The sequence below is a fragment of the Numida meleagris genome, chromosome 6 (genome assembly GCF_002078875.1).
Source record: "Numida meleagris isolate 19003 breed g44 Domestic line chromosome 6, NumMel1.0, whole genome shotgun sequence".
NCBI classification, from domain to species: domain Eukaryota; kingdom Metazoa; phylum Chordata; class Aves; order Galliformes; family Numididae; genus Numida; species Numida meleagris.
In genome coordinates this window covers 57001127-57006840 of record NC_034414.1, presented here as the reverse complement: position 1 = coordinate 57006840, position 5714 = coordinate 57001127, and positions in this window count along the sequence as shown.

Below are 5714 nucleotides of genomic sequence, written 5' to 3'. Positions count from 1 at the left end.
TCTCCAACCACTGGACCAGGCTGCTCAGAGCCACGTCCAGCCTGGCCTTGAATGCCCCCAGGGACGGGGCATCCACAACCTCCTTGGGCAACCTGTTCCAGCGCAAATAGTGCCACAGTAAGAATGATGATGTTTTAAGTTGCCTAATTCCTGCAGGATGTTGGAGTTTCTGTTTGCAGTTATCTTAAATATCAACACCATGAGACTGACAAGACCAGCAGTGCAGTGAGGAGCACGCAGGAGTCCCACTTCTCAGGCCAGACTTCTCCCTGTCTGCTCCCCAAGGGAGTTCCACTGGAGGGGGAATTTGCTAGTTCTGTTCCCAGTGCCCGGCCACTGAAGTCAATAAATTGAGTGATGTGGCATTATCTTCCTGTTTCACACATTCATCTGTGACTTAAAATCCACTTCTGACAATCGAATATACTGCAGAATTTTGAGTAGAAGCATGGTAGGAAGAGACTCAAGAATCCTTTCTAATTTATTCATCCACCTTTGTTTTCGGTTCTTAAAAGCTTTGTGTCGTAAGCTTCTTCAGGAGCTTGTTGCAAGATTTCACTATCTTCACAGTTCACATATTTCTCAGCAGCTTAATCAGAATTCTTAATCAGAGTTCTAGTCCTGCGCACCGTGAACATGAACAAAAACATGACTGTGACCCATGTTAATGAACCCTTTTGTAAGAACCCCAGCGTGCTCACCTTCCCATCATGGGTGCTGTTTTCAAGCCCTCTGCCCTTTACTGGTGAGATACTGAGAATCATTCTCCGAAACACCTTGCATGCGGCCCTTCATAATTTCATATTTACCATGTTTCCTTGGCTTGCTTATGAGATTGGCCTGTCAAAAGTCTAACTAATGTCAAGGCTCGTGAGTTGAACTGTTTCTCCTTTGTCTGTTACACTGTCACGTAAGGAAATTAGATTGGTTTAACTTGATTTATTCTTGACAAATCCATACTGACTGGCCCCTAATCATTTTGTTTTCTCTTACATGCTTACAAATTGTTTGATTATTTGTTCCAGGATGTTTCAGGAAACTGAAAGAAAGCTGATGTGCCTAGAATTCCCTAACTCCTCCTTCCAACCCTTCCCATTTTTAATAAGTTTCCACTCCCATCTTCTTCATTTTCAACAGTTTTGGAGGTTGTTACTCCTCTAAATATTTCCTACCACAGAGAGCTCATCAGCAAATATACAACAGCAGTTGGCAGAAGGCCTTCTAAAAAAATGACCATTCTTTGATGACCAAATATGATAAATCATATTTTAAGCAGTTTTAGTTAGATTATTACTGGGTATTTCAAAGGACTGTAGCGTTAGCCTCACTCTGTTCTCACTGAAACAAGTAACAGATTTCACATTGGTTCCAGTGGAAGCTCACAGATTTTGAAAATTTATTTCCCTTACTGTAGAGATGTGAAGATTACATTGACATGGTAAATGTTGAATGCGGTGCCTATTGTATAGCCGTCGGCAAACTTGAAAGGTTACAGAGTCACATGATTTTCAAATATACAATAACTACATTTTCTTTTTGCTTGACAGATGTAAAACAGACCCAGCTGAAGTGGTCAAAGTGACCCTGAAACCATGGGAAGAAACTATTGTGAGGAAGTGTGCCTGAATTTCCTTTTGCACCATAATGTGGGATGGGGCAGAGTGCGTGGGTGAGAAGTCCATGCAAGAAGATCAACATATTGACTTGCTCAAGTTCAAATATCTCCTTGTGCAATACATAGAGCTCCGAACGATGATTGAACAAGTAATTGATGAGAAAGCTAAAGGTGTGTAATTCTCATAGCACTTTTTCCCCTGTGCCAGAGGCTGCTCTCAGCAGAGCTGGGCCTGCAGACACCAGATGAGATCTCAGCTACCAGCTTTAGCTCTGCAGTAGTATATTTCTCATATACTATACACGAGTATAGTTTTCTCACACCTCAGATCTGTAGCTTCTCCCAAACCCTTCCTTCTCTATGCCTTTTTTATAATGAGTTTGGAAGAGAAGAGTTGTCTCTGGCTGTTCATAATGAAGCACATCATTTTACATCAGCTCCACAGGCCACGTGCCAGGCATGGTGGAATCAATCCTCTTCCACGAAATCATCTCTAAATAAGCATCTCTGCTCTTACATACATTTTCATTGGATTTCTAAGCACTCGTCAAGCCCTGGTGTAAGAGAAAGGCAGGGAGATTCCCTTTGCTCTCTCTGCTAATTCTCCCACTGCAGTGTCCCCTTGAGACTGGGAGACATGAGCAGAATCACAGCAGGGTAGCAAAAGCAGAAACTCTTCCTGAAAGGCTCCAGAGCTCCCTATTAGAAGGAGTGCTCTTGAATGAGGCTAGTGACACACTTTTTACTCCTGCTGAGCCATGATTTTTTTTCCTCCCAAAGAGACCAGGCACTAGAAAGAGAAGCCAGCTGCAGTTCATTATCAGGGTCTCATGTGATTTCTCCTGTAGTAATAAAAAAAAAAAACAAGACTAAGAAAGTGAGTAAATGTCTTCATGGTTAGATCATCCTGCACAGGCCCCTGTTTTATTTTATTTTTTATTTCCATCTCTGTCGATCACCCTCACTGTCATTTCACACTTGGTTTGAGTATATCTGCAAAGCTGTAGACAGCAATTTTGCTGCTGCACTGATCTTGACACAGCAAGACCCAGTCTTGCACAGAGACAGAAGTCACCCTCTCAGGACTGCTGCCAGAAGAGATGCAGGCAGTGACTCTTGAATCTTTCAGCATCATGCACTTGGTTTGCGGCACAGAGTCGTCGCTGTGCTGTACAACACTACCCCCTTGCGATTTCTCTTGCTAACAACACGCTAAAGCGCAGTTTTTTTTCCGGAGCGATCATTTGGCATGAAACATTCCGTGTCTCAGCAGCACGAATCCTACCACTACACAGCCGGTTTCCTCAGTGGGAACCAAGCAATACTATTTGATATGTGCACTTACATTTTGTTTTCACTGAATTCTTTTTTTCCTATTTATGATTCTGTATCTGCTGCTTCAGGAACTTGGACAGACCTGATAGTCCCACCTCTGCCAGCACATGTTGCACCTCCCCTCAAAATGCAGAGTACAGTGCAGAAATTCCAGACTTGCTTGTGCATGTTTGCCATCATCTCGCATTTATCTGAGGTGCAGATGACCAAGGCCAGGATGCTATAACTGAATGGCAGCATCTTTGCCCATGCAGTTCATGGCTAGGCTCTGCAGAGATCGCAGCTCAGCTGGAGCAGCTGATGCAGTGCTGGGGAGATACTAATTCACCTTTTCCCCCAGTACAGCTGCATGAGTGAAGGACCCATTGTGATGGGGCAAAAGGAAGGGCAACTAGGGATGGCTGTGCTGGCAGCCACCAGTTGCACTGTCTCAGATCTGTCCCTGAGCCCAAGCAGCCAGACCCCCAGGAAGGGAGATGCACTCAGGGCCATAGCACTAACAAGGCCCACAGAAAACTGCACATGCCTGAGAAATCAGACTGCAAAATATCTCATCTATATTGGACCTTGACAAGTGGAAAAGAAAGAGAGTCATTGTTTTATTATTGTTTTGCTGGTGTAATGTTCGTCAGCAAACACTCAGGTGTTTGAGTAATGTGATCACTGTTATGTGCGGGGTAACTGTTTTAAGAATCATTGCTGGTAACTGAAGAACAATGGAGAACATTTCATTTGGAAGGAATCCTACTTCTATGTCAAATGCTCATGTCAAACTCCTCCCTCTTCTCTGAGAAAAAAAAAAAAAAAAAAAAAAAGAATGTTTCTTCATTAAGCATTGGCTGCTCTTACTGTTTGTTGCTCGAATTAAGTGCAACTCAACATTCTGTCTGCAACATTTTGGTGCATCTGGGATGACATCTTTACTTTGACAAGAAACAGAGTATGTTTAGATGTCAATTTTCCCCCATGGTTCCCTTGATATCTAATGTGGTCTGTGCATAGATTCCCTTAAATACTTCAAAGAAAAAGAAGGGCAACAATGTTTGTAACAGAACTATACAGGAAGAGTTTCCTGAGTGTGTGCCCTCTTATTAACAAATAAATCAGCCACAGAAACAGGTGACAGAGTTACTGAACAATGGACTGGAAACAATGAGACTTGTGTTCAAGCTCCATCCCTCCTTCAGAAAAAGGAGTGGCTTGCAATGACAGGAGGGTGCACAGGGTTGCTAGAGGTTCAAAAAGCAGTGAGAGAAATCTGAGGAATAAAATACATCTGAAGCCATTTAAACAAAACAGAATTGTCAATTTTGGTTCAGAAAGTTCACTTTAAAAGCAATTGTCAACATAATACTTACAAGAAATAAGACAAACTTGAAGGCCAAGTAAGCACTCAGACCAAGAACACATCAGCAGCAGTTTTAGGACACCTTTCATCTAACTTCAGACACTGATAGCAGGGGTATCTGAGATGAGCCAGTTATGCAAAGATCCCTTTATATAATGGGGCGATGGCACCACCAAAGCAAGATTCACTTGCCCTGCTTTAGAAATCTAAAGGATTTAGGACGAGCTGAATTCTACCAACTTTTTCCTCTCCGTTAGCATTAAGGGGAATCAAAGGCACCAGCTCAGAGGAGCCTGCCCTAGCCATGTGTACCTTTGGTCAGATGGATCCTAGCTGTGGACAATGAACTGTTAAGATCAACATCAGAACAAGGAACCTTTCGAGTCTGGAAATGGAACAAAGAGAGCACACATGGGAGGTTCTTTCCATGGTATTGTAACCTCAGCTCAGACAACACAGTATGTTTTCATGATAACAGTTAGATCCTTGTCACCCCATCCCACAGTTTTTTGCTGGATCATCTTCCTAACATGGATACCACCACAACATGTGGCTCAGATGCTTTTACCACTGTAACATGGCAAAGGAGAACTGAATTTAGGCCATTACTACACTGGCATTTGTTTGCTTTTTCTGTTTAAAATACCCAAGGACAGTGAACCTCACTGCAACATCAGTGTGCCAGAGCACTTCAGATCAGGTCCACAAAGGCGCTCTGATGCCTGAAAACACACAAAAAAACACTACACCCTTAAATGAAACTATGTGTATGAACACCTCTGCAGAGCAGCCTAAAAATTGATCTGCAGAGCAACTGCAGAACGCATAAAGGCAATGTGAATAGAGATAACATGCATGAATCAGAAAAGAAGAAACAAATCTGAGGATACAGAGACCAATTTCATTCTCAAAATTTGGGCATTTCCATCATCAGTTGTTTCAGACCAAAGTTTTATAACTCATTCACTTTCAACCAGGTGGTGTTTTTCTTTTTCCTGCTTCACTTCAGAACTCAGCAATTCATAAACAGAAGACTGAAACTCCGCAGCCAGTTTTCTTCCTAATTACAGAACCCTGTTAGGACATGCAGAGAAATTGCTGGATTTCCCTTTTAAGCCCAGGCCTGTCACTTCCTTGAAAAATAACTGCAGCAAAGGAGAACGAGCAAGCCTTCCAGCAGCCCTGCAAACCTCCTGGTGAGAAAAGGCAGAATCCAGCCTTGCTCTGCATTTCGAGGGCTGCGCGTGCGTTTCACACAAAACTTTCCCATTTAAAGGGCTTTTCTGTTGCGGTGAGATCTGGCAGGGCTGATTAAAGAGCGCAGAGTAACGCGAGCTCTGCTGGAACGGGAGGTAAGGCGATGGGTGGCAACAGGAGCGCTTTAAGGAACACCCACAAACGCATGGCTCAGCGCTT